The sequence below is a fragment of the Sus scrofa genome, chromosome 4, assembly GCF_054392235.1.
Source record: "Sus scrofa isolate SSC_HxYL_T2T_F1_AM1 chromosome 4, Sscrofa_HxYL_maternal_Yorkshire_Landrace_v2.0, whole genome shotgun sequence".
Classification (NCBI taxonomy): Eukaryota; Metazoa; Chordata; class Mammalia; order Artiodactyla; family Suidae; genus Sus; species Sus scrofa.
The window spans coordinates 93,476,398-93,503,667 of NC_139386.1; the positions used below are offsets into that span (position 1 = coordinate 93,476,398).

Consider the following 27,270-nt stretch of genomic DNA (forward strand, 5'->3'; position numbering starts at 1 on the left):
CAGACTTCAAGAAATACTACAAAGCCACAGTCATCAAAACAGTGTGGTACTGGTATCAAAACAGACAGACAGACCAATGGAAGAGAATAGAGAATCCGGAAATAAACCCTGACACCTATGGTCAATTAATCTTTGACAAGGGAGGCAAGAACATAAAATGGGAAAAAGAAAGTCTATTCAGCAAGCATTGCTGGGAAACCTGGACAGCTGCATGCAAAGCAATGAAACTAGAACACACCCTCACACCATGCACACAAATAAACTCCAAATGGCTGAAAGACTTAAGTATACGACAGGACACCATCAAACTCCTAGAAGAAAACACAGGCAAAACACTCTCTGACATCAACGTCATGAATATTTTCTCAGGTCAGTCTCCCAAAACAATAGAAATTAGAGCAAAAATAAACCCATGGGACCTCATCAAACTGAAAAGCTTTTGCACAGCAAAGGAAACCAAAAAGAAAACAAGAAGACAACTTACAGAATGGGAGAAAATAGGTTCAAATGATGCAACCGACAAGGGCTTAATCTCTAGAATATAAAAGCAACTTATACAACCCAACAGCAAAAAAACCAATCAGTCAATGGAAAAATGGGCAAAAGACCTGAATAGACATTTCTCCAAAGAAGTTATACAGATGGCCAACAAACACATGAAAAAATGCTCAACATCGCTGATTATAAGAGAAATGCAAATCAAAACTACCATGAGATACCACCTCACACCAGTCAGAATGGCCATCATTAATAAATCCACAAATAACAAGTGCTGGAGGGGCTGTGGAGAAAAGGGAACCCTCCTGCACTGCTGGTGGGAATGTAAACTGGTACAGCCACTATGGAGAACAGTTTGGAGATACCTTAGAAATCTATACATAGAACTTCCATATGACCCCGCAATCCCACTCTTGGGCATCTATCCGGACAAAACTCTACTTAAAAGAGACACGGGCACCCGCATGTTCATTGCAGCACTATTCACAATAGCCAGGACGTGGAAACAACCCAAATGTCCATCGACCGATGATTGGATTCGGAAGAGGTGGTATATATACACAATGGAATACTACTCAGCCATAAAAAAGAATGACATAATGCCATTTGCAGCAGCATGGATGGAACTAGAGACTCTCATACTGGGTGAAATGAGCCAGAAAGACAAAGACAAATACCATATGATATCACTTATAACTGGAATCTAAGATCCAGCACAAATGAACATCTCCTCAGAAAAGAAAATCATGGACTTGGAGAAGAGACTTGTGGCTGCCTGATGGGAGGGGGAGGGAGTGGGAGGGATCGGGAGCTTGGGCTTATCAGACACAACTTAGAATAGATTTACAAGGAGATCCTGCTGAATAGCATTGAGAACTTTGTCTAGATACTCGTGTTGCAACAGAAGAAAGGGTGGGGGGGAAATGTAATTGTAATGTATACATGTGAGGATAACCTGACCCCCTTGCTGTACAGTGGGAAAATAAAAAAAAATATGAAAAAAAAAAGAAGATGTGGTACATGTGCACAATGGAATACGACTCAGCCACAGAGGAGAACAACATAATGCCATTTGCAGCAACATGGACGGAACTTGAGACTCTCAGGCGAAGTGAAGGAAGTCAGAGGGAGAAAGACAAATACCACATGATACGGTATGTGTCTCGTATCTGGAACCTAAGAGACGGCACAGATGAACCTGTCCACAGAGAAGAAACAAACGCGAGGACGTGGAGAAGAGGCTTGTGGTTGCCAGGAGGGAGGGGGAGGCACTGGCCGTTGGAGGTCAGTAGATGCAGGCGACTGCATTTGGAACGGAGAAGCAATGAGATTCTGCTGTATAGCACGGGAAACTCTATCTGATCACTTGCGATGGAACACGATGGAGGCTCAACGTGGGGAAGAAAAAAGAATGCAGATGGATGTGTGGCTGGGTCACTTTGCTGGGCAGCGGAAACTGACAGAACATTGGGAGTCAACTGTAAGGAAAAAAAGGTTTAAAAAAGAATGAAGTAGTGCCCTTTGCAGCGACGCGGGTGGACCTAGGGGTATTAACACTTACTGGAGTAAGTCAGATGGAGAAGCACTGATACATGTGGAATCTAAAGAAATAACACAAAGAACTCTATGGGCAAAACAGAAACAGACTCGTAGATGTAGAAAACAATCTTACGGTTACCCAGGGGAAAGGGCAGGGTGGGGGGACAAATTAGGAGTTTGGGAGAACAGACGCAAACGGCTATGTATAAAAGAGATAAGCAACACGTGTTTACTGAGTGGCACAGGGAACATCATCCAATATCCTGCAATGACCTATACCGGAAAATCACCCGAAGAGAACGCTGTACCCATTAAACCAAATCACCGCGGCCGTACCCCTGACACAAACACAATACGGTACATCAGCTGTACTCCAGCAATGACCCGAACTACTACGAAGAGAAAGAATGAGGGAAAAGAGAGAGAGAACGAAAGAAGGAAGGAACCAGAGGAAGAAGGCAGGAGGGAAGGAAAGAAAGAGCGGAAGAGTGGAATGGAGGTAGGAAGCATGGAGGGTGGAATGGAGGTAGGAAGCATGGAGGGGGGAAAAGGTAGGAAGAGAGGAAGAAGGAAGGAGTTCAAAGGAGAGCTAGGATATGATCCAGCAGGCGACCCCACCGCCCACCCCCGGCCTCAGGGTATATACCCAGAAGAGATGAAAACTCCTAAAGGGAACAGGTGGATGCACCCCAGTGTTCACAGGAGTGCTCTTTAAGAGAGCGTCATGACGTGGACGATTCCCAGGGACCCATCCACAGACGATTGGCTTAAGAGGGTGTGATACTATATATCATGTTATATTACATACATAACATCCATGCTATATACAGACACACGCATACTACTATGGAATACCCTTTAGCCATAAAAGAGAGAAGGACCTCGTGCCATCTGCAGCGACATGGATCGACCAAGAGGCTACTACCCACAGTGAACTACGTCAGCTGGAGAAGGACAAAGAATACATGTGGAATCTAAAAATTAATACAAATAACTCTCCGTGCAAAATGGAAACCGTCACCGGTGTAGAAAACAAACATATGGTTACCCAAGGGCAGAGTATGGGGGCGGGGGTGGGCAATTAGGAGTTGGGGCTAAGAGATCGGAAGGAAGAAAGAGCATGCCCAAAGTCGATAAGCAACAAGGATTTACTGTATAGCATGGGGGAGGGACTCGAGTCACACACAATGATCACCTATAATGGAGATCTCTCTCGCTCTCTCGCTCTCGCTCTCGCTCTCTCTTTGGATAGACAGACAGACACACAGACAGACAGAGAGTCAGCCAGCCAGCCAGCCAGCCAGCCGGATGGGTATGAGTCACTCTGGCGAACACCTGAAGCGAACGGGGTATGGCAAAGCCAGTACGCTTTTCTTAAAATTAAACAGCAAAGAGAGAGGCCAATGGGACAAATGCGAGGGCGGGGTCCTTGACAAGGTGGGATTTGCTTGCAAGAGCAGGGGGTGTGTCGAGGGTGGAGGCGGAGGTGGGGCGGTGGGCTGCTGGTGAGGAAGCAAGAGCTGTGGTGGGACCGGGAGGTGCCGGGAGAGCGAGGGCTCTGCTCCAAAAGAGGACCGAGCTGTTGCATGGGCCGGGAATCGAACCCGGGCCTCCCGCGTGGCAGGCGAGAATTCTACCACTGAACCACCCATGCACCGGTGGCCGCTGCCGCCCGACGTTGCCCCAGCGGGGCTGGCCACCAACCGCCGGGCAGCGGTTCCTGCTCGCCCGCGGGCTCCTGCTCCCTTTGAGCCGAAGGCGGACGCCTGTGGCCTGCAAGAGGGGCTCCGGGCCCCGCGGAGGGCCCCAGGGCGCGGCGCTGTCCGGAGGCCTGGAGGCAGGGACGGAGGGTCGGAGGGTCGGCGGGGCGGAGGCCCACCCGGCCCATTTTGCGCCTTCTCTGCCGTCCAGGGCCGCCGCAAGAGCGTCGGCATCGCCAGAAGCAGCCACGAGCCGAAGCAGGCTGGCGCGCGCCCGAATCCCAGCCAGGGCAGGCGATGCGCGCCCGCTGCGGCTGAGCGCCTATGTTCCCCTCAGCCACCGCTGCCCCCCACCCCCACCCCGCCCCCCGCCCCCGACGCCGAGTCCCTCCGGCGGCCGGCTTTCTGGCTGGTGTGGAGCGGGCGGGCGGGCATCGGAGCTCGGGCTGTGCGGGGACGGCGAGCGTGAGAGATGGACCTGCCGGGTCTGCCAAGGGTGTCGGAGCCTCGCTCCGAAGAAGCGCTCGGGCCGGCCAGCGCTCTGCGGAGGGGTCCGGCTCGGGTGCGTTGGTCGTGAGGCGCAGGCACTCGGACTGCGGGCGGGGAGGGGCGGGGGGGATGGCGGACAGTCGGGTGAGGGAGGGCGCCGGGGGGTGGTTGGGTCCGGCCGGGGCAGCGGCTTCCCGCGCGTGAACGTGCGCTGTGGCGCGCAGGTGGGTGGCGGGCGGCGGCCGGGGGCCCGACGTCTGCGGGTGGGTGCCGGGCATCCCAGGGCCGTGGCAGGGACTCACGCGCCAGGCCTGCGTCCAGGGAGGGCCCCGTACCGGCGGGCGAGCAGGAAGGCTGGGCTGCACGTGTCCCCGGAGGCAGGCCGCGGTGGCCAGTGGGCGGGGAAGGCCCCGAGGCGAGAAAGCGCCGCGCGCGGGCACGCACCCCACGCAGACCCGCCACCTCAGTGTGGGTGTGGAGGGCAGGGAATGTGCAGGCGGGCGGGCCGGCCGGCTTGGCGGCAAGGACGGGATGTTGGACGGGAGCGAGAGCGGCTGGCGGCAGAAGCGGAGGAAAGGCTGGGAGGGCGAGCCGCGGGCAGCAGTCCGCGGGCAGCAGTGCGAGGGCGAAGCGTGGAGGGCTTTCCCCACGCGGCCGGTCTGCGTGGGGCGGTGGGGGCGGGGTGGGGCGGAGCGGCGGGCCGGCCGGAGCCGGGGCCGGAGCCGGAGCCGGAGTGAGGAAGGAAAAACAGCCATCGCAAGCAGGTGAGGAAAGATGGGCTGCGAAGGGCCGAAGCTTGCTGGTGTAGGTGCAGGTAGGACGCGGGCGGCGGGGGCGTGTGGGTGTGTGTGGGAGCTGTGCGTCCGGGGAGGGCGCGTGTCCGCAGCAAAGCCAGTGGCCGGGGCGTTCCTCCTGGGCCATTTCTGTCGGGCCCGCGGGCTGTGGAGGGAGAGGCTTGGGTGTCGGGGGCCGGAGTTTGCAGAGGCCAAGCAAGAGTGCCAGGCGGGAAGGGACTGCAAGGCGGCAAGGGGCTGTGGCTCTACGCGGGGTGGGGTCCCGGGGAGGGGTGGGGACGTGGTTGGGCGGGGGGCAAAAGGCTGGCTTGTCAGGAGTGGGATTCGAACCCACGCCTCCAGGGGAGACTGCGACCTGAACGCAGCGCCTTAGACCGCTCGGCCATCCTGACGGCGGGCCGGAGCGCGTCGCCGCTCGGCTGGCTGCGACCCGACGCGCCGCCAAGTGCGGCGCCCTTGGGCGGACGCGGTGCTCCGCGCCGGGCGGGCGTCTGGGTGAGCGGGGGCCGGGCGCACGCCGGCCGTCGTGGAGCAAAGCTTTCGCCGCCGCGGTCGCCCTGTCGCGCAGCCCTGGCCCCGCACCCAGCCGGCCTCTGGCGGCGGCCCCCGCCCGCGCCTCTGCCCTCGCCCGGGCCGTGACGTGGCGAGGCGCGCGCCCGCCGCCACCTCGCAGCCCGGCTTGCCCTCTCGGGCCCACGGTGGGGGCACCAGGCAGCGCTCACCGGGAGTTTGCAGCGCCAGGTAGGGGCGGGGGTGGGGTGAGGGTGGGGCCGCGGGCCGCGGTCCGGGTCGCGGTCTGCTTCTTTGGAGGACGCGGGGTGCTTTGGCGTCGGGGCGGGGCGCGGGCACGTGCTGGCGGCCCCATGGTGGGCCGCGGGCCGAGGGCCGCGGGCAGGGGTAGGCGTCGGCAGGCAGCCGGAGAGGGGCCGGGTGGCCGGGCGGTGGCCGGGCGGTGGCCGCCGTCCTCGTTAGTATAGTGGTGAGTATCCCCGCCTGTCACGCGGGAGACCGGGGTTCGATTCCCCGACGGGGAGGCAACACGCCCTTTTTGGTGGCTGGCGCCGCTCGCTGGCCAGCCGCCTGGCCCCAAGGGCCCTTCGTCTCCTCATCCCCGCCTCCAGGCAGGCGCAGGGCGCCTGGGCGTGCCCGACCTGCCACCCTCGACCCCTTCCAGCCCTTGCCGTCCACCCCTCGCCCCGGCCGAGCGAGGGCCTCCTCTCGCCCCGGCCAGCGCCCGGCGACCTTGCGGCCCGCCCAAAGTGCCTGCCGCACCGGAGGCCCCTTGCGACGCCACGCTCGGCTGCCCGGCTGCCCAGCTGCCCGGCAGGCGGGCCCGGTGGGAAGCCGACGAGTCCCTTTCCCTGTGGGTTCGGGACGCTGGTGGCCTGGAGCTGGGAGCTGAGGCGCGCGGCGTGGAGCCCAGGGCCTCGGGGCGGCAGGGGAGCGAGGACGCCCCCGAGCGGCGGTGGGGCCGGTGGACGAGGGCCACGGCCTGGGGCTGGCGCCGGTGGGCGGCCGCTGGTGGCCAGGGCGTCGGGGCGCCGGGAATGCGCTTGGGCGAGCCCGGGCACGGCGTCCGGGCCCGACCCGGGCTGTGCAGCGTTGGTGGTATAGTGGTGAGCATAGCTGCCTTCCAAGCAGTTGACCCGGGTTCGATTCCCGGCCAACGCAGCGGGCCGTCTTTTGTTTTGTTTAGTCTGGGGGATTTTTGCCGAGCTCCGCGGGGCTCCGGCCCGGCCCCTGTGTGGGAGAGCTGGGAAGAGGGCGCACGGTGCCCGCCCCCAGGCCCGTGGCTTTTGGCGTGTGTGCGTGTGCGAGACGGAGGCGAGCGCGCGGCGTCTCTCCTAGCGAGCAGGGAGAGCGCTAGGCCACCGTGGATCGCCAGGTGCGGCGGGCGGCCCGACCTGGCAAGGCCGGGCCTTGGCAGCAAGGCGGCGCCAAGCGGGTGGCAGGGAGGTGCTGGGTCCAGCAGGGCCAGGCCAGGCGCCGAGCCCGACGCTCCCTGGTGGTCTAGTGGTTAGGATTCGGCGCTCTCACCGCCGCGGCCCGGGTTCGATTCCCGGTCAGGGAAGCCTTTCTTCTTCCACTCCGCCGGCCAACTTGCCGCAAAGCGCGCTGCCTCCACAAGCGCCCCTTTTAGCCCACGCGCGTCCCCCTCGCCGGGCAGCCACCCGGCCCCGTCCACCTCCAGCCCAAGCCGCGCCAGGCACCCTCCACCCACCCGGCCAAGCCTTTTGGCCTCCAGACGTTCGTCCACTCGAGGCCCACTCGACGCCTCGGGCGTCCGTCCTCCTCCGCCGCTGGAAGCTTGCCTCAGCCCCCAACACCAGCGGCCCGGGCAGCCCCTCTGCCCACCACCGGCCGCCCACGGGCGGGCAGCTTCCACCGTGCCTGGACTCGTTGGCAGCACTGCGCGGGTCCCGACCGCCCCCGCCGCCGCGTGCGCCGCCGCGAGGCCCCTCTTCCTTCCCTCGTGAGCTGCGGGTGCGGGTGTCGCTGGGAGCGCTGGTCCTGATGGGGCTTGGTGCTGGTGCTCGTTTGGATGCCGCTGCTGCTCCTGCGATGGCGGCTGCTCCCTTTCCCCTCGCTGCTGCCACCACCGCCGCGGCCGCCGCCGCCGCCCCGGCGGCAGAGGCTGCTGGCGTGGAAGTGGTGCTGCCGGTGTTGCTGGCTTGTGGAGCTGGTGCTGGCGCTGCTGTCTCTGTTAGAGATGGTGGTGCTGGTCCTTACTGGTGCCGGTGGTGGTGCCGGTGGGTGGTGGCGGCAGAGGTGGTTGCGCTGGCGCAAGGCGCTAGTGAGGCGTTCACGCTGGCAAGTCAGCCAAGGGGAGGGACACACAGTTTCTTATCTGGCCCCCCTTGCCAGCAACCTGCTGCAGCCTGTTTAGGTCTTGGGCGGGCTTCGCCTTCCGTGGACTGCTCATTTGGTCTCAAGCTCCTGGTGGTCTTGGGCAGGGTAGGGGAGCTAGAGCCAGACAAACCATGCCGGGTGGTGGAGATGGGACCATGAGTGTGGACACTCATGCGTGCCTGGAGATACACACACACACACACACACACACACACACACACGGTAGTGGAGGTAAGAGAGCGGGCTGATTCGGGAGGCCAGTCAGGAATCCTTAGCCCAGTAGGCGGGAGCAGGTGGAAGCAGACGCCTGAAAGGGTGGACTACCAGCCCCAGCCAACACTGTAGTCTAATTACATTACCATGCTCTCAGTCCTATCACAGAGAGGCAAGAATGTTACCTTGAGAATACCTCCCTCCCTCCCACAACACACACACACACACACACACACACACACACACACACACCCCTCTCCCCTAGACATGACGTCTAACATGACCCCATTCTTGCCCAGCCACCTAGCTACCCAGAGTCCATTCCACCTCTCTCTGCAACCTATCTTCGTGGTCCCCCTTGGATACACCCCCAAGGTAAATGGCAGACACCAGTCTGCTTTCAGCCTCCATCAGTGGAGGTTTTCATGCCCGTTGGCATGTTTCTGCCTTAGGAGGCAAAGTGGACTGCCCGTGAATGGCACCAACCTGAGGCGGCGGTGGCGGCGGCGGCGGCAGAGATGGCACGGTGGCGGCAGAGGTGGCACGGTGGCGGCGGTACACGAGATGGGTTTTGACAAAGCGGGACCCCCCATGGAAAGGAGCCCCTGTGGGCAGAGGGGTGCTTCCCATCACCACAGGAGGTTACCTCAAGCCCTTCGCCGGTGCGTTGGGAGTGAGCGTGGGTGGGTGACAGGGCAGGACGAAGGTGTCTGTGGCCGTGGTTGGTGGCCGCCCCGTGCAAGTTTGGGAACAGAGTAAAACGACCCCGTAGAGTGGGGGTGGGCGTGAAGCGCCTGCTGGAAGGTGGGAGGAAAAGTTCGACCGCGACCGCGGTGTCCCGGCGGAGCTTGGGCGGGGCAGCAACGGGAGGTGTGGGTCTTGCGGGGACCTGGCCGCGAGGGCCGCCGGGTGTGGGTTTTGCGGGGACCTGGCCGCGAGGGGCTCTGCAGAAGCCTGGGTGAAGCGGCGGTGGTGGCCCTTGCCCCGCCCCGCGCGGGATCTGGGTTAGGGCTGGGCATGGTGTAGGAGTGGGTCTGAGGGCCACGAGGGCGGCCAGGACCAGCGCCAGTGCGTCTTCCGGGCAGGATGTGTGAGACAGGGGCCCGGGGTACAGGGGAATCATGGCAGGTGGAGGAGCCCGTGCCCAGAGGCTGGGCGGAAGGGAGAGTGGCAAGCAGCGGGTGTGAGTGGGCTGTGGTGCCAGGGAGGTGGCGGGAGAAGACCCCCGTGGAGCGGCAGGAGAGCGGGCCAGACTGCTGTGTTGTGCGGCAACGTGCTCAGGCTAAACGGGAGTGAGGCTGTGGGGAGGGGAGAGGTAGGAAGCAGGGCAGGGCAGGGCAGAAACAGAGTTGGAGACAGGGGCTAGGCACCCTGCACATGAGGTGGGCGATCCCACTGCCCCAGAGACATATATAACCTCTCTCATCAGCAGCAACCACCATCACTTCTCATCTGGCTGTGTGTGGGTGCGTGCGCACACACGCACGCGCGCGCGTGTGTGTGTGTGTGTGTGTGTGTGTGTGCGCGTGCGTGCGCGCGAGCTTGTGGAGCCGTGGGACTGGTGGTGAGATTTGAAGAGTGCAAAGGAGAGCTCCCATAGGAACCAGCACTTGCACTCGTGAATATAGAGCCCAAAAGGATGAACCCTCTAATTCGAAAAGCTATATCCCCTCCCTCCCATGTTGGTATAGCCGCGTTGCCTGCCACAGCGAAAACATTGACAAAAACCCAAGCGCCCAACAATAGACAGTTGGCTGAAGAAGACAGAACGTGGAGTTCCCATTGTGGCTCAGCGGTTAAGGAACCTGACCGGTATCCTGAGGACACAGGTTTGATCCCCTGGCCTCGCTCAACAGGTCAAGGATCCGGTGTTGCCATGAGGTATGGCGTCGGTCGAAGACGTGGCTCGGACCCAGCGTGGCCGTGGCCCTGGCCGTGGTGTAGGCCGGCAGCTACAGTTCCGATTCGACCCCTAGCCCGGGCGTCTCCTTGTGCCAAGGGTACAGCCCTAAAAGTCCCCAAAGAAAAGAGGAAGAAGAGGAGGAAGAAGAAGAAGATGAGGAAGAGGAAGAGGAAGAAGAGGAGGAAGAAGAAGAAGACGAAGACGAAGACGAAGAAGAAGATGATGATGATGATGAGATAAAATAGATCTGCACTATGGAATCGTACTCTGCCGTGGAAAAGAATGGAGGAGTTCGTGTCATGGCTCCGTGGGATAAGGACCCGATGTTGTCTCTGTGAGGATGCGGGTTTGATCCCTGGCCTCGCTCAGTGGGTCAAGAACCGTGGCGTTGCCGCAAACTGTACAACAGGTCCCAGAGGCAGCTCGTGTCTGGCATTGCCCTGGCTGTGGTGTAGGTTGGAGCTGCAGCTTCAGTTCGAGCCCTGGCCCTACATAGGGGCTGATTGAAAAAAATAGAAAACAAAGAAAGAAAGGGAAGAAGGAAGAACGAAAAATGGAGAGAAGGAAGGAAGAAAGGCAGGAAGGAAAAAAGGAAGAGTGGAGAATGGAAGGGAGGGAGGGAGGGAGGGAACGGGAAGGAAGGAAGGAAGGAAGATGGAAAGGAAGAAAGAGAAGGAAGGCAAGAGAGAGTGGAATGGAGGGAGGAAGAATGGTGGGGCAGGGGGAATGGCAGGAAGGAAAGAGGCAGGAGGGAAGAAAGCAAGGAACGCAGTCAAAGGACCTCCGTCATGGGATCCAGAAAGGCCCGCTCCCAGGTATATATCGAGAAAAGTTGACAACTCTCATGTGAGAAGATCAGCTGTTCCCCAGTGTTCAGAGGAGCACTATTTACATGAGCCATGGTGTGGACAAATGCCAAGTACCCATCCACAGACAACTGGCTTCAGAAGTTGTGCTGTGTGTGTGTGTGTGTGTGTGTGTGTGTGTGTGTACACACACACACATATACACATATATGTATATATATATATATATGTATATGTCCTGTGGCGTGTTACTCAGCCGTAAAAAAAAAAAAGAACAAAGTATACAACAGTAGGGAGGCACGTCAGAAAACTCAGTATAGAACTACCACATGACCCAGCGATCCCACTCCTGGGCATCTATCCAGGCAAAGCGTTCATTGAAAACGATACGTGCACGCCCTGTGTTCCTTGCAGCACCGTTCGCAACAGCCGAGACTCGGAAACAAGCTCAATGTCCAACGCCAGATGAATGGAGTAAGAAGATGTGGTACCAGCAATTCGACAAACAAAAGAAATAAAAGGCATCCATATAGGAAGAGAAGAGATAAAACTGCCACTGTATATGCAGATGACATGATACTATACATAGAAAACCCTAAGGACTCAACCCAAAAACTACTTGAACTGATTAATAAATTCAGCAAAGTAGCAGGATATAAGATTAACATTCGGAAGTCAGTTGCATTTCTGTATACCAGCAATGAAATATTAGAAAAGGAATACAAAAATACGATACCTTTTAAAATTGCACCCCACAAAATCAAATACCTCGGAATACACCTGACCAAGGAGGTAAAGGACCTATGTGCCGAGAACTATAAAACTTTAATCAAAGAAATCAAAGAAGATGTAAAGAAATGGAAAGATATTCCATGTTCCTGGATTGGGAAAATCAATATTGTAAAAATGGCCATACTACCCAAAGCAATCTACAGATTCAATGCAATCCCTATCAAATTACCCAGGACATTTTTCACAGAACTAGAACAAACAATCCAAACATTTATATGGAACCACAAAAGACCCAGAATCGCCAAAGCAATCCTGAGAAACAAAAACCAAGCAGGAGGCATAACTCTCCCAGACTTCAAGAAATACTACAAAGCCACAGTCATCAAAACAGTGTGGTACTGGTATCAAAACAGACAGACAGACCAATGGAAGAGAATAGAGAATCCGGAAATAAACCCTGACACCTATGGTCAATTAATCTTTGACAAGGGAGGCAAGAACATAAAATGGGAAAAAGAAAGTCTATTCAGCAAGCATTGCTGGGAAACCTGGACAGCTGCATGCAAAGCAATGAAACTAGAACACACCCTCACACCATGCACACAAATAAACTCCAAATGGCTGAAAGACTTAAGTATACGACAGGACACCATCAAACTCCTAGAAGAAAACACAGGCAAAACACTCTCTGACATCAACGTCATGAATATTTTCTCAGGTCAGTCTCCCAAAACAATAGAAATTAGAGCAAAAATAAACCCATGGGACCTCATCAAACTGAAAAGCTTTTGCACAGCAAAGGAAACCAAAAAGAAAACAAGAAGACAACTTACAGAATGGGAGAAAATAGGTTCAAATGATGCAACCGACAAGGGCTTAATCTCTAGAATATAAAAGCAACTTATACAACCCAACAGCAAAAAAACCAATCAGTCAATGGAAAAATGGGCAAAAGACCTGAATAGACATTTCTCCAAAGAAGTTATACAGATGGCCAACAAACACATGAAAAAATGCTCAACATCGCTGATTATAAGAGAAATGCAAATCAAAACTACCATGAGATACCACCTCACACCAGTCAGAATGGCCATCATTAATAAATCCACAAATAACAAGTGCTGGAGGGGCTGTGGAGAAAAGGGAACCCTCCTGCACTGCTGGTGGGAATGTAAACTGGTACAGCCACTATGGAGAACAGTTTGGAGATACCTTAGAAATCTATACATAGAACTTCCATATGACCCCGCAATCCCACTCTTGGGCATCTATCCGGACAAAACTCTACTTAAAAGAGACACGGGCACCCGCATGTTCATTGCAGCACTATTCACAATAGCCAGGACGTGGAAACAACCCAAATGTCCATCGACCGATGATTGGATTCGGAAGAGGTGGTATATATACACAATGGAATACTACTCAGCCATAAAAAAGAATGACATAATGCCATTTGCAGCAGCATGGATGGAACTAGAGACTCTCATACTGGGTGAAATGAGCCAGAAAGACAAAGACAAATACCATATGATATCACTTATAACTGGAATCTAAGATCCAGCACAAATGAACATCTCCTCAGAAAAGAAAATCATGGACTTGGAGAAGAGACTTGTGGCTGCCTGATGGGAGGGGGAGGGAGTGGGAGGGATCGGGAGCTTGGGCTTATCAGACACAACTTAGAATAGATTTACAAGGAGATCCTGCTGAATAGCATTGAGAACTTTGTCTAGATACTCGTGTTGCAACAGAAGAAAGGGTGGGGGGGAAATGTAATTGTAATGTATACATGTGAGGATAACCTGACCCCCTTGCTGTACAGTGGGAAAATAAAAAAAAATATGAAAAAAAAAAGAAGATGTGGTACATGTGCACAATGGAATACGACTCAGCCACAGAGGAGAACAACATAATGCCATTTGCAGCAACATGGACGGAACTTGAGACTCTCAGGCGAAGTGAAGGAAGTCAGAGGGAGAAAGACAAATACCACATGATACGGTATGTGTCTCGTATCTGGAACCTAAGAGACGGCACAGATGAACCTGTCCACAGAGAAGAAACAAACGCGAGGACGTGGAGAAGAGGCTTGTGGTTGCCAGGAGGGAGGGGGAGGCACTGGCCGTTGGAGGTCAGTAGATGCAGGCGACTGCATTTGGAACGGAGAAGCAATGAGATTCTGCTGTATAGCACGGGAAACTCTATCTGATCACTTGCGATGGAACACGATGGAGGCTCAACGTGGGGAAGAAAAAAGAATGCAGATGGATGTGTGGCTGGGTCACTTTGCTGGGCAGCGGAAACTGACAGAACATTGGGAGTCAACTGTAAGGAAAAAAAGGTTTAAAAAAGAATGAAGTAGTGCCCTTTGCAGCGACGCGGGTGGACCTAGGGGTATTAACACTTACTGGAGTAAGTCAGATGGAGAAGCACTGATACATGTGGAATCTAAAGAAATAACACAAAGAACTCTATGGGCAAAACAGAAACAGACTCGTAGATGTAGAAAACAATCTTACGGTTACCCAGGGGAAAGGGCAGGGTGGGGGGACAAATTAGGAGTTTGGGAGAACAGACGCAAACGGCTATGTATAAAAGAGATAAGCAACACGTGTTTACTGAGTGGCACAGGGAACATCATCCAATATCCTGCAATGACCTATACCGGAAAATCACCCGAAGAGAACGCTGTACCCATTAAACCAAATCACCGCGGCCGTACCCCTGACACAAACACAATACGGTACATCAGCTGTACTCCAGCAATGACCCGAACTACTACGAAGAGAAAGAATGAGGGAAAAGAGAGAGAGAACGAAAGAAGGAAGGAACCAGAGGAAGAAGGCAGGAGGGAAGGAAAGAAAGAGCGGAAGAGTGGAATGGAGGTAGGAAGCATGGAGGGTGGAATGGAGGTAGGAAGCATGGAGGGGGGAAAAGGTAGGAAGAGAGGAAGAAGGAAGGAGTTCAAAGGAGAGCTAGGATATGATCCAGCAGGCGACCCCACCGCCCACCCCCGGCCTCAGGGTATATACCCAGAAGAGATGAAAACTCCTAAAGGGAACAGGTGGATGCACCCCAGTGTTCACAGGAGTGCTCTTTAAGAGAGCGTCATGACGTGGACGATTCCCAGGGACCCATCCACAGACGATTGGCTTAAGAGGGTGTGATACTATATATCATGTTATATTACATACATAACATCCATGCTATATACAGACACACGCATACTACTATGGAATACCCTTTAGCCATAAAAGAGAGAAGGACCTCGTGCCATCTGCAGCGACATGGATCGACCAAGAGGCTACTACCCACAGTGAACTACGTCAGCTGGAGAAGGACAAAGAATACATGTGGAATCTAAAAATTAATACAAATAACTCTCCGTGCAAAATGGAAACCGTCACCGGTGTAGAAAACAAACATATGGTTACCCAAGGGCAGAGTATGGGGGCGGGGGTGGGCAATTAGGAGTTGGGGCTAAGAGATCGGAAGGAAGAAAGAGCATGCCCAAAGTCGATAAGCAACAAGGATTTACTGTATAGCATGGGGGAGGGACTCGAGTCACACACAATGATCACCTATAATGGAGATCTCTCTCGCTCTCTCGCTCTCGCTCTCGCTCTCTCTTTGGATAGACAGACAGACACACAGACAGACAGAGAGTCAGCCAGCCAGCCAGCCAGCCAGCCGGATGGGTATGAGTCACTCTGGCGAACACCTGAAGCGAACGGGGTATGGCAAAGCCAGTACGCTTTTCTTAAAATTAAACAGCAAAGAGAGAGGCCAATGGGACAAATGCGAGGGCGGGGTCCTTGACAAGGTGGGATTTGCTTGCAAGAGCAGGGGGTGTGTCGAGGGTGGAGGCGGAGGTGGGGCGGTGGGCTGCTGGTGAGGAAGCAAGAGCTGTGGTGGGACCGGGAGGTGCCGGGAGAGCGAGGGCTCTGCTCCAAAAGAGGACCGAGCTGTTGCATGGGCCGGGAATCGAACCCGGGCCTCCCGCGTGGCAGGCGAGAATTCTACCACTGAACCACCCATGCACCGGTGGCCGCTGCCGCCCGACGTTGCCCCAGCGGGGCTGGCCACCAACCGCCGGGCAGCGGTTCCTGCTCGCCCGCGGGCTCCTGCTCCCTTTGAGCCGAAGGCGGACGCCTGTGGCCTGCAAGAGGGGCTCCGGGCCCCGCGGAGGGCCCCAGGGCGCGGCGCTGTCCGGAGGCCTGGAGGCAGGGACGGAGGGTCGGAGGGTCGGCGGGGCGGAGGCCCACCCGGCCCATTTTGCGCCTTCTCTGCCGTCCAGGGCCGCCGCAAGAGCGTCGGCATCGCCAGAAGCAGCCACGAGCCGAAGCAGGCTGGCGCGCGCCCGAATCCCAGCCAGGGCAGGCGATGCGCGCCCGCTGCGGCTGAGCGCCTATGTTCCCCTCAGCCACCGCTGCCCCCCACCCCCACCCCGCCCCCCGCCCCCGACGCCGAGTCCCTCCGGCGGCCGGCTTTCTGGCTGGTGTGGAGCGGGCGGGCGGGCATCGGAGCTCGGGCTGTGCGGGGACGGCGAGCGTGAGAGATGGACCTGCCGGGTCTGCCAAGGGTGTCGGAGCCTCGCTCCGAAGAAGCGCTCGGGCCGGCCAGCGCTCTGCGGAGGGGTCCGGCTCGGGTGCGTTGGTCGTGAGGCGCAGGCACTCGGACTGCGGGCGGGGAGGGGCGGGGGGGATGGCGGACAGTCGGGTGAGGGAGGGCGCCGGGGGGTGGTTGGGTCCGGCCGGGGCAGCGGCTTCCCGCGCGTGAACGTGCGCTGTGGCGCGCAGGTGGGTGGCGGGCGGCGGCCGGGGGCCCGACGTCTGCGGGTGGGTGCCGGGCATCCCAGGGCCGTGGCAGGGACTCACGCGCCAGGCCTGCGTCCAGGGAGGGCCCCGTACCGGCGGGCGAGCAGGAAGGCTGGGCTGCACGTGTCCCCGGAGGCAGGCCGCGGTGGCCAGTGGGCGGGGAAGGCCCCGAGGCGAGAAAGCGCCGCGCGCGGGCACGCACCCCACGCAGACCCGCCACCTCAGTGTGGGTGTGGAGGGCAGGGAATGTGCAGGCGGGCGGGCCGGCCGGCTTGGCGGCAAGGACGGGATGTTGGACGGGAGCGAGAGCGGCTGGCGGCAGAAGCGGAGGAAAGGCTGGGAGGGCGAGCCGCGGGCAGCAGTCCGCGGGCAGCAGTGCGAGGGCGAAGCGTGGAGGGCTTTCCCCACGCGGCCGGTCTGCGTGGGGCGGTGGGGGCGGGGTGGGGCGGAGCGGCGGGCCGGCCGGAGCCGGGGCCGGAGCCGGAGCCGGAGTGAGGAAGGAAAAACAGCCATCGCAAGCAGGTGAGGAAAGATGGGCTGCGAAGGGCCGAAGCTTGCTGGTGTAGGTGCAGGTAGGACGCGGGCGGCGGGGGCGTGTGGGTGTGTGTGGGAGCTGTGCGTCCGGGGAGGGCGCGTGTCCGCAGCAAAGCCAGTGGCCGGGGCGTTCCTCCTGGGCCATTTCTGTCGGGCCCGCGGGCTGTGGAGGGAGAGGCTTGGGTGTCGGGGGCCGGAGTTTGCAGAGGCCAAGCAAGAGTGCCAGGCGGGAAGGGACTGCAAGGCGGCAAGGGGCTGTGGCTCTACGCGGGGTGGGGTCCCGGGGAGGGGTGGGGACGTGGTTGGGCGGGGGGCAAAAGGCTGGCTTGTCAGGAGTGGGATTCGAACCCACGCCTCCAGGGGAGACTGCGACCTGAACGCAGCGCCTTAGACCGCTCGGCCATCCTGACGGCGGGCCGGAGCGCGTCGCCGCTCGGCTGGCTGCGACCCGACGCGCCGCCAAGTGCGGCGCCCTTGGGCGGACGCGGTGCTCCGCGCCGGGCGGGCGTCTGGGTGAGCGGGGGCCGGGCGCACGCCGGCCGTCGTGGAGCAAAGCTTTCGCCGCCGCGGTCGCCCTGTCGCGCAGCCCTGGCCCCGCACCCAGCCGGCCTCTGGCGGCGGCCCCCGCCCGCGCCTCTGCCCTCGCCCGGGCCGTGACGTGGCGAGGCGCGCGCCCGCCGCCACCTCGCAGCCCGGCTTGCCCTCTCGGGCCCACGGTGGGGGCACCAGGCAGCGCTCACCGGGAGTTTGCAGCGCCAGGTAGGGGCGGGGGTGGGGTGAGGGTGGGGCCGCGGGCCGCGGTCCGGGTCGCGGTCTGCTTCTTTGGAGGACGCGGGGTGCTTTGGCGTCGGGGCGGGGCGCGGGCACGTGCTGGCGGCCCCATGGTGGGCCGCGGGCCGAGGGCCGCGGGCAGGGGTAGGCGTCGGCAGGCAGCCGGAGAGGGGCCGGGTGGCCGGGCGGTGGCCGGGCGGTGGCCGCCGTCCTCGTTAGTATAGTGGTGAGTATCCCCGCCTGTCACGCGGGAGACCGGGGTTCGATTCCCCGACGGGGAGGCAACACGCCCTTTTTGGTGGCTGGCGCCGCTCGCTGGCCAGCCGCCTGGCCCCAAGGGCCCTTCGTCTCCTCATCCCCGCCTCCAGGCAGGCGCAGGGCGCCTGGGCGTGCCCGACCTGCCACCCTCGACCCCTTCCAGCCCTTGCCGTCCACCCCTCGCCCCGGCCGAGCGAGGGCCTCCTCTCGCCCCGGCCAGCGCCCGGCGACCTTGCGGCCCGCCCAAAGTGCCTGCCGCACCGGAGGCCCCTTGCGACGCCACGCTCGGCTGCCCGGCTGCCCAGCTGCCCGGCAGGCGGGCCCGGTGGGAAGCCGACGAGTCCCTTTCCCTGTGGGTTCGGGACGCGGGTGGCCTGGAGCTGGGAGCTGAGGCGCGCGGCGTGGAGCCCAGGGCCTCGGGGCGGCAGGGGAGCGAGGACGCCCCCGAGCGGCGGTGGGGCCGGTGGACGAGGGCCACGGCCTGGGGCTGGCGCCGGTGGGCGGCCGCTGGTGGCCAGGGCGTCGGGGCGCCGGGAATGCGCTTGGGCGAGCCCGGGCACGGCGTCCGGGCCCGACCCGGGCTGTGCAGCGTTGGTGGTATAGTGGTGAGCATAGCTGCCTTCCAAGCAGTTGACCCGGGTTCGATTCCCGGCCAACGCAGCGGGCCGTCTTTTGTTTTGTTTAGTCTGGGGGATTTTTGCCGAGCTCCGCGGGGCTCCGGCCCGGCCCCTGTGTGGGAGAGCTGGGAAGAGGGCGCACGGTGCCCGCCCCCAGGCCCGTGGCTTTTGGCGTGTGTGCGTGTGCGAGACGGAGGCGAGCGCGCGGCGTCTCTCCTAGCGAGCAGGGAGAGCGCTAGGCCACCGTGGATCGCCAGGTGCGGCGGGCGGCCCGACCTGGCAAGGCCGGGCCTTGGCAGCAAGGCGGCGCCAAGCGGGTGGCAGGGAGGTGCTGGGTCCAGCAGGGCCAGGCCAGGCGCCGAGCCCGACGCTCCCTGGTGGTCTAGTGGTTAGGATTCGGCGCTCTCACCGCCGCGGCCCGGGTTCGATTCCCGGTCAGGGAAGCCTTTCTTCTTCCACTCCGCCGGCCAACTTGCCGCAAAGCGCGCTGCCTCCACAAGCGCCCCTTTTAGCCCACGCGCGTCCCCCTCGCCGGGCAGCCACCCGGCCCCGTCCACCTCCAGCCCAAGCCGCGCCAGGCACCCTCCACCCACCCGGCCAAGCCTTTTGGCCTCCAGACGTTCGTCCACTCGAGGCCCACTCGACGCCTCGGGCGTCCGTCCTCCTCCGCCGCTGGAAGCTTGCCTCAGCCCCCAACACCAGCGGCCCGGGCAGCCCCTCTGCCCACCACCGGCCGCCCACGGGCGGGCAGCTTCCACCGTGCCTGGACTCGTTGGCAGCACTGCGCGGGTCCCGACCGCCCCCGCCGCCGCGTGCGCCGCCGCGAGGCCCCTCTTCCTTCCCTCGTGAGCTGCGGGTGCGGGTGTCGCTGGGAGCGCTGGTCCTGATGGGGCTTGGTGCTGGTGCTCGTTCGGATGCCTGTGCTGAGCGGCTGCTGCTCCTGCGATGGCGGCTGCTCCCTTTGCCCTCGCTGCTGCCACCACCACCGCCGCGGCCGCCGCGGCCGCCGCCGCCGCCGCCGCCGCCCCGGCGGCAGAGGCTGCTGGCGTGGAAGTGGTGCTGCCGGTGTTGCTGGCTTGTGGAGCTGGTGCTGGCGCTGCTGTCTCTGTTAGAGGTGGTGGTGCTGGTCCTTACTGGTGCCGGTGGTGGTGCCGGTGGGTGGTGGCGGCAGAGGTGGTTGCGCTGGCGCAAGGCGCTAGTGAGGCGTTCACGCTGGCAAGTCAGCCAAGGTGAGGGACACACAGTTTCTTATCTGGCCCCCCTTGCCAGCAACCTGCTGCAGCCTGTTTAGGTCTTGGGCGGGCTTCGCCTTCCGTGGACTGCTCATTTGGTCTCAAGCTCCTGGTGGTCTTGGGCAGGGTAGGGGAGCTAGAGCCAGACAAACCATGCCGGGTGGTGGAGATGGGACCATGAGTGTGGACACTCATGCGTGCCTGGAGACACACACACACACACACACACACACACACACACACACACACACACACACACGGTAGTGGAGGTAAGAGAGCGGGCTGATTCGGGAGGCCAGTCAGGAATCCTTAGCCCAGTAGGCGGGAGCAGGTGGAAGCAGACGCCTGAAAGGGTGGACTACCAGCCCCAGCCAACACTGTAGTCTAATTACATTACCATGCTCTCAGTCCTATCACAGAGAGGCAAGAATGTTACCTTGAGAATACCTCCCTCCCTCCCACAACACACACACACACACACACACACACACACACACACACACACACACACACACACCCCTCTCCCCTAGACATGACGTCTAACATGACCCCATTCTTGCCCAGCCACCTAGCTACCCAGAGTCCATTCCACCTCTCTCTGCAACCTATCTTCGTGGTCCCCCTTGGATACTCCCCCAAGGTAAATGGCAGACACCAGTCTGCTTTCAGCCTCTGTCAGTGGAGGTTTTCATGCCCGTTGGCATGTTTCTGCCTTAGGAGGCAAAGTGGACTGCCGGTGAATGGCACCAACCTGAGGCGGCGGTGGCGGCGGCGGCGGCAGAGATGGCACGGTGGCGGCAGAGGTGGCACGGTGGCGGCGGTACACGAGATGGGTTTTGACAAAGCGGGACCCCCCATGGAAAGGAGCCCCTGTGGGCAGAGGGGTGCTTCCCATCACCACAGGAGGTTACCTCAAGCCCTTCGCCGGTGCGTTGGGAGTGAGCGTGGGTGGGTGACAGGGCAGGACGAAGGTGTCTGTGGCCGTGGTTGGTGGCCGCCCCGTGCAAGTTTGGGAACAGAGTAAAACGACCCCGTAGAGTGGGGGTGGGCGTGAAGCGCCTGCTGGAAGGTGGGAGGAAAAGTTCGACCGCGACCGCGGTGTCCCGGCGGAGCTTGGGCGGGGCAGCAACGGGAGGTGTGGGTCTTGCGGGGACCTGGCCGCGAGGGCCGCCGGGTGTGGGTTTTGCGGGGACCTGGCCGCGAGGGGCTCTGCAGAAGCCTGGGTGAAGCGGCGGTGGTGGCCCTTGCCCCGCCCCGCGCGGGATCTGGGTTAGGGCTGGGCATGGTGTAGGAGTGGGTCTGAGGGCCACGAGGGCGGCCAGGACCAGCGCCAGTGCGTCTTCCGGGCAGGATGTGTGAGACAGGGGCCCGGGGTACAGGGGAATCATGGCAGGTGGAGGAGCCCGTGCCCAGAGGCTGGGCGGAAGGGAGAGTGGCAAGCAGCGGGTGTGAGTGGGCTGTGGTGCCAGGGAGGTGGCGGGAGAAGACCCCCGTGGAGCGGCAGGAGAGCGGGCCAGACTGCTGTGTTGTGCGGCAACGTGCTCAGGCTAAACGGGAGTGAGGCTGTGGGGAGGGGAGAGGTAGGAAGCAGGGCAGGGCAGGGCAGAAACAGAGTTGGAGACAGGGGCTAGGCACCCTGCACATGAGGTGGGCGATCCCACTGCCCCAGAGACATATATAACCTCTCTCATCAGCAGCAACCACCATCACTTCTCATCTGGCTGTGTGTGGGTGCGTGCGCACACACGCACGCGCGCGCGTGTGTGTGTGTGTGTGTGTGTGCGCGTGCGTGCGCGCGAGCTTGTGGAGCCGTGGGACTGGTGGTGAGATTTGAAGAGTGCAAAGGAGAGCTCCCATAGGAACCAGCACTTGCACTCGTGAATATAGAGCCCAAAAGGATGAACCCTCTAATTCGAAAAGCTATATCCCCTCCCTCCCATGTTGGTATAGCCGCGTTGCCTGCCACAGCGAAAACATTGACAAAAACCCAAGCGCCCAACAATAGACAGTTGGCTGAAGAAGACAGAACGTGGAGTTCCCATTGTGGCTCAGCGGTTAAGGAACCTGACCGGTATCCTGAGGACACAGGTTTGATCCCCTGGCCTCGCTCAACAGGTCAAGGATCCGGTGTTGCCATGAGGTATGGCGTCGGTCGAAGACGTGGCTCGGACCCAGCGTGGCCGTGGCCCTGGCCGTGGTGTAGGCCGGCAGCTACAGTTCCGATTCGACCCCTAGCCCGGGCGTCTCCTTGTGCCAAGGGTACAGCCCTAAAAGTCCCCAAAGAAAAGAGGAAGAAGAGGAGGAAGAAGAAGAAGATGAGGAAGAGGAAGAGGAAGAAGAGGAGGAAGAAGAAGAAGACGAAGACGAAGACGAAGAAGAAGATGATGATGATGATGAGATAAAATAGATCTGCACTATGGAATCGTACTCTGCCGTGGAAAAGAATGGAGGAGTTCGTGTCATGGCTCCGTGGGATAAGGACCCGATGTTGTCTCTGTGAGGATGCGGGTTTGATCCCTGGCCTCGCTCAGTGGGTCAAGAACCGTGGCGTTGCCGCAAACTGTACAACAGGTCCCAGAGGCAGCTCGTGTCTGGCATTGCCCTGGCTGTGGTGTAGGTTGGAGCTGCAGCTTCAGTTCGAGCCCTGGCCCTACATAGGGGCTGATTGAAAAAAATAGAAAACAAAGAAAGAAAGGGAAGAAGGAAGAACGAAAAATGGAGAGAAGGAAGGAAGAAAGGCAGGAAGGAAAAAAGGAAGAGTGGAGAATGGAAGGGAGGGAGGGAGGGAGGGAACGGGAAGGAAGGAAGGAAGGAAGATGGAAAGGAAGAAAGAGAAGGAAGGCAAGAGAGAGTGGAATGGAGGGAGGAAGAATGGTGGGGCAGGGGGAATGGCAGGAAGGAAAGAGGCAGGAGGGAAGAAAGCAAGGAACGCAGTCAAAGGACCTCCGTCATGGGATCCAGAAAGGCCCGCTCCCAGGTATATATCGAGAAAAGTTGACAACTCTCATGTGAGAAGATCAGCTGTTCCCCAGTGTTCAGAGGAGCACTATTTACATGAGCCATGGTGTGGACAAATGCCAAGTACCCATCCACAGACAACTGGCTTCAGAAGTTGTGCTGTGTGTGTGTGTGTGTGTGTGTGTGTGTGTGTACACACACACACATATACACATATATGTATATATATATATATGTATATGTCCTGTGGCGTGTTACTCAGCCGTAAAAAAAAAAAAGAACAAAGTATACAACAGTAGGGAGGCACGTCAGAAAACTCAGTATAGAACTACCACATGACCCAGCGATCCCACTCCTGGGCATCTATCCAGGCAAAGCGTTCATTGAAAACGATACGTGCACGCCCTGTGTTCCTTGCAGCACCGTTCGCAACAGCCGAGACTCGGAAACAAGCTCAATGTCCAACGCCAGATGAATGGAGTAAGAAGATGTGGTACCAGCAATTCGACAAACAAAAGAAATAAAAGGCATCCATATAGGAAGAGAAGAGATAAAACTGCCACTGTATATGCAGATGACATGATACTATACATAGAAAACCCTAAGGACTCAACCCAAAAACTACTTGAACTGATTAATAAATTCAGCAAAGTAGCAGGATATAAGATTAACATTCGGAAGTCAGTTGCATTTCTGTATACCAGCAATGAAATATTAGAAAAGGAATACAAAAATACGATACCTTTTAAAATTGCACCCCACAAAATCAAATACCTCGGAATACACCTGACCAAGGAGGTAAAGGACCTATGTGCCGAGAACTATAAAACTTTAATCAAAGAAATCAAAGAAGATGTAAAGAAATGGAAAGATATTCCATGTTCCTGGATTGGGAAAATCAATATTGTAAAAATGGCCATACTACCCAAAGCAATCTACAGATTCAATGCAATCCCTATCAAATTACCCAGGACATTTTTCACAGAACTAGAACAAACAATCCAAACATTTATATGGAACCACAAAAGACCCAGAATCGCCAAAGCAATCCTGAGAAACAAAAACCAAGCAGGAGGCATAACTCTCCCAGACTTCAAGAAATACTACAAAGCCACAGTCATCAAAACAGTGTGGTACTGGTATCAAAACAGACAGACAGACCAATGGAAGAGAATAGAGAATCCGGAAATAAACCCTGACACCTATGGTCAATTAATCTTTGACAAGGGAGGCAAGAACATAAAATGGGAAAAAGAAAGTCTATTCAGCAAGCATTGCTGGGAAACCTGGACAGCTGCATGCAAAGCAATGAAACTAGAACACACCCTCACACCATGCACACAAATAAACTCCAAATGGCTGAAAGACTTAAGTATACGACAGGACACCATCAAACTCCTAGAAGAAAACACAGGCAAAACACTCTCTGACATCAACGTCATGAATATTTTCTCAGGTCAGTCTCCCAAAACAATAGAAATTAGAGCAAAAATAAACCCATGGGACCTCATCAAACTGAAAAGCTTTTGCACAGCAAAGGAAACCAAAAAGAAAACAAGAAGACAACTTACAGAATGGGAGAAAATAGGTTCAAATGATGCAACCGACAAGGGCTTAATCTCTAGAATATAAAAGCAACTTATACAACCCAACAGCAAAAAAACCAATCAGTCAATGGAAAAATGGGCAAAAGACCTGAATAGACATTTCTCCAAAGAAGTTATACAGATGGCCAACAAACACATGAAAAAATGCTCAACATCGCTGATTATAAGAGAAATGCAAATCAAAACTACCATGAGATACCACCTCACACCAGTCAGAATGGCCATCATTAATAAATCCACAAATAACAAGTGCTGGAGGGGCTGTGGAGAAAAGGGAACCCTCCTGCACTGCTGGTGGGAATGTAAACTGGTACAGCCACTATGGAGAACAGTTTGGAGATACCTTAGAAATCTATACATAGAACTTCCATATGACCCCGCAATCCCACTCTTGGGCATCTATCCGGACAAAACTCTACTTAAAAGAGACACGGGCACCCGCATGTTCATTGCAGCACTATTCACAATAGCCAGGACGTGGAAACAACCCAAATGTCCATCGACCGATGATTGGATTCGGAAGAGGTGGTATATATACACAATGGAATACTACTCAGCCATAAAAAAGAATGACATAATGCCATTTGCAGCAGCATGGATGGAACTAGAGACTCTCATACTGGGTGAAATGAGCCAGAAAGACAAAGACAAATACCATATGATATCACTTATAACTGGAATCTAAGATCCAGCACAAATGAACATCTCCTCAGAAAAGAAAATCATGGACTTGGAGAAGAGACTTGTGGCTGCCTGATGGGAGGGGGAGGGAGTGGGAGGGATCGGGAGCTTGGGCTTATCAGACACAACTTAGAATAGATTTACAAGGAGATCCTGCTGAATAGCATTGAGAACTTTGTCTAGATACTCGTGTTGCAACAGAAGAAAGGGTGGGGGGGAAATGTAATTGTAATGTATACATGTGAGGATAACCTGACCCCCTTGCTGTACAGTGGGAAAATAAAAAAAAATATGAAAAAAAAAAGAAGATGTGGTACATGTGCACAATGGAATACGACTCAGCCACAGAGGAGAACAACATAATGCCATTTGCAGCAACATGGACGGAACTTGAGACTCTCAGGCGAAGTGAAGGAAGTCAGAGGGAGAAAGACAAATACCACATGATACGGTATGTGTCTCGTATCTGGAACCTAAGAGACGGCACAGATGAACCTGTCCACAGAGAAGAAACAAACGCGAGGACGTGGAGAAGAGGCTTGTGGTTGCCAGGAGGGAGGGGGAGGCACTGGCCGTTGGAGGTCAGTAGATGCAGGCGACTGCATTTGGAACGGAGAAGCAATGAGATTCTGCTGTATAGCACGGGAAACTCTATCTGATCACTTGCGATGGAACACGATGGAGGCTCAACGTGGGGAAGAAAAAAGAATGCAGATGGATGTGTGGCTGGGTCACTTTGCTGGGCAGCGGAAACTGACAGAACATTGGGAGTCAACTGTAAGGAAAAAAAGGTTTAAAAAAGAATGAAGTAGTGCCCTTTGCAGCGACGCGGGTGGACCTAGGGGTATTAACACTTACTGGAGTAAGTCAGATGGAGAAGCACTGATACATGTGGAATCTAAAGAAATAACACAAAGAACTCTATGGGCAAAACAGAAACAGACTCGTAGATGTAGAAAACAATCTTACGGTTACCCAGGGGAAAGGGCAGGGTGGGGGGACAAATTAGGAGTTTGGGAGAACAGACGCAAACGGCTATGTATAAAAGAGATAAGCAACACGTGTTTACTGAGTGGCACAGGGAACATCATCCAATATCCTGCAATGACCTATACCGGAAAATCACCCGAAGAGAACGCTGTACCCATTAAACCAAATCACCGCGGCCGTACCCCTGACACAAACACAATACGGTACATCAGCTGTACTCCAGCAATGACCCGAACTACTACGAAGAGAAAGAATGAGGGAAAAGAGAGAGAGAACGAAAGAAGGAAGGAACCAGAGGAAGAAGGCAGGAGGGAAGGAAAGAAAGAGCGGAAGAGTGGAATGGAGGTAGGAAGCATGGAGGGTGGAATGGAGGTAGGAAGCATGGAGGGGGGAAAAGGTAGGAAGAGAGGAAGAAGGAAGGAGTTCAAAGGAGAGCTAGGATATGATCCAGCAGGCGACCCCACCGCCCACCCCCGGCCTCAGGGTATATACCCAGAAGAGATGAAAACTCCTAAAGGGAACAGGTGGATGCACCCCAGTGTTCACAGGAGTGCTCTTTAAGAGAGCGTCATGACGTGGACGATTCCCAGGGACCCATCCACAGACGATTGGCTTAAGAGGGTGTGATACTATATATCATGTTATATTACATACATAACATCCATGCTATATACAGACACACGCATACTACTATGGAATACCCTTTAGCCATAAAAGAGAGAAGGACCTCGTGCCATCTGCAGCGACATGGATCGACCAAGAGGCTACTACCCACAGTGAACTACGTCAGCTGGAGAAGGACAAAGAATACATGTGGAATCTAAAAATTAATACAAATAACTCTCCGTGCAAAATGGAAACCGTCACCGGTGTAGAAAACAAACATATGGTTACCCAAGGGCAGAGTATGGGGGCGGGGGTGGGCAATTAGGAGTTGGGGCTAAGAGATCGGAAGGAAGAAAGAGCATGCCCAAAGTCGATAAGCAACAAGGATTTACTGTATAGCATGGGGGAGGGACTCGAGTCACACACAATGATCACCTATAATGGAGATCTCTCTCGCTCTCTCGCTCTCGCTCTCGCTCTCTCTTTGGATAGACAGACAGACACACAGACAGACAGAGAGTCAGCCAGCCAGCCAGCCAGCCAGCCGGATGGGTATGAGTCACTCTGGCGAACACCTGAAGCGAACGGGGTATGGCAAAGCCAGTACGCTTTTCTTAAAATTAAACAGCAAAGAGAGAGGCCAATGGGACAAATGCGAGGGCGGGGTCCTTGACA

At 57.1% G+C, this 27,270-nt stretch overlaps 10 non-coding genes across 10 annotated transcripts; 6 read left to right on the top strand and 4 right to left on the bottom strand.

Annotated features, from left to right (window-relative positions):
• Positions 1-3,620: 3,620 nt before the first annotated feature.
• On the bottom strand, positions 3,621-3,691 carry TRNAG-GCC (transfer RNA glycine (anticodon GCC)). The gene has a single exon. It is a non-coding gene; the product is annotated as a tRNA-Gly (tRNA).
• A 1,638-nt stretch (positions 3,692-5,329) lies between these two features.
• Positions 5,330-5,412, bottom strand: TRNAL-CAG (transfer RNA leucine (anticodon CAG)). The gene has a single exon. It is a non-coding gene; the product is annotated as a tRNA-Leu (tRNA).
• Positions 5,413-5,982: 570 nt separating this feature from the next.
• On the top strand, positions 5,983-6,054 carry TRNAD-GUC (transfer RNA aspartic acid (anticodon GUC)). Its single transcript has one exon. It is a non-coding gene; the product is annotated as a tRNA-Asp (tRNA).
• Positions 6,055-6,619: 565 nt separating this feature from the next.
• On the top strand, positions 6,620-6,691 carry TRNAG-UCC (transfer RNA glycine (anticodon UCC)). The gene has a single exon. It is a non-coding gene; the product is annotated as a tRNA-Gly (tRNA).
• A 328-nt stretch (positions 6,692-7,019) lies between these two features.
• Positions 7,020-7,091, top strand: TRNAE-CUC (transfer RNA glutamic acid (anticodon CUC)). The gene has a single exon. It is a non-coding gene; the product is annotated as a tRNA-Glu (tRNA).
• Positions 7,092-15,493: 8,402 nt separating this feature from the next.
• TRNAG-GCC (transfer RNA glycine (anticodon GCC)) lies at positions 15,494-15,564 on the bottom strand. Its single transcript has one exon. It is a non-coding gene; the product is annotated as a tRNA-Gly (tRNA).
• A 1,638-nt stretch (positions 15,565-17,202) lies between these two features.
• TRNAL-CAG (transfer RNA leucine (anticodon CAG)) lies at positions 17,203-17,285 on the bottom strand. Its single transcript has one exon. It is a non-coding gene; the product is annotated as a tRNA-Leu (tRNA).
• A 570-nt stretch (positions 17,286-17,855) lies between these two features.
• TRNAD-GUC (transfer RNA aspartic acid (anticodon GUC)) lies at positions 17,856-17,927 on the top strand. Its single transcript has one exon. It is a non-coding gene; the product is annotated as a tRNA-Asp (tRNA).
• Positions 17,928-18,492: 565 nt separating this feature from the next.
• Positions 18,493-18,564, top strand: TRNAG-UCC (transfer RNA glycine (anticodon UCC)). Its single transcript has one exon. It is a non-coding gene; the product is annotated as a tRNA-Gly (tRNA).
• A 328-nt stretch (positions 18,565-18,892) lies between these two features.
• TRNAE-CUC (transfer RNA glutamic acid (anticodon CUC)) lies at positions 18,893-18,964 on the top strand. The gene has a single exon. It is a non-coding gene; the product is annotated as a tRNA-Glu (tRNA).
• Positions 18,965-27,270: the final 8,306 nt, after the last annotated feature.